We start from the raw sequence: 843 nt of genomic DNA on the forward strand, positions 1-843 counted from the left end.
GTCACCAAAGTTGCAAATGGAGGAAGATATTTTTCGGTATGAAAAAAGCAATATCAAAAGGTTTTAGTTTTTCTGATGATATAATTACATTTCCATATTTAGATTTCTTCTAATCTTACATTCAAAAGATACAGAAACAAAGGGATTATTTGCTCTTGATTACTTTAGATGCATCAGTGACAGTATAGTTATATACAGTATAGTTATAATTATAATGTATTATTAAGGATTGGACTTTGCTAACTGGGGGTGGAGGTCACAAAGCCAAAGATCACATACATGGCTAATGCAGCAAATATGATGGCCAGGTACAGATGACAAATATGGCAAAACTAGCCTACAGGCTAAAAAGTCCTATTTTTCTTTCCTAAAATGCATAATTTCGCTTTGACGATTAATAGAGTAATCTCTCTCTCTCTCTCTCTCTCTCTCTCTACCTTGAAAAATTGGCTGAGGCTGCCAGCGTCCTCTATAAAATCACACTAGAAGGGAATAAAGGAATTCAACCAGGCAATTTACATAATCTTTTCCCTACTTGAACACATATTTAATCTAAACCTATCAGGTCAAGAGTAGGCAAAAACATTGTATTTCAAATATGTGTTTCATTAGTTTATCAGAAATCTCAGTCTAAAACATCTTAGATGGGCGAAAACAGATGAATGACATGAAATATTAGTTACTGTAGGGCGTGATTTAAATCCATGCTAATAAAACATAAACTAGATTTTTTCCCTCTGATAGGCCAAGACTGGGTTTTGGAATTTCTTATGTTAAATTGACCCCGCCCCCAAAATCTCTACCCCACCCCCTTCTGCGCTACAGTCTCTAGTAGCCGTTGAC

The sequence above is a fragment of the Sardina pilchardus genome, chromosome 24 (assembly GCF_963854185.1).
Source record: "Sardina pilchardus chromosome 24, fSarPil1.1, whole genome shotgun sequence".
Lineage (NCBI taxonomy): Eukaryota > Metazoa > Chordata > Actinopteri > Clupeiformes > Clupeidae > Sardina > Sardina pilchardus.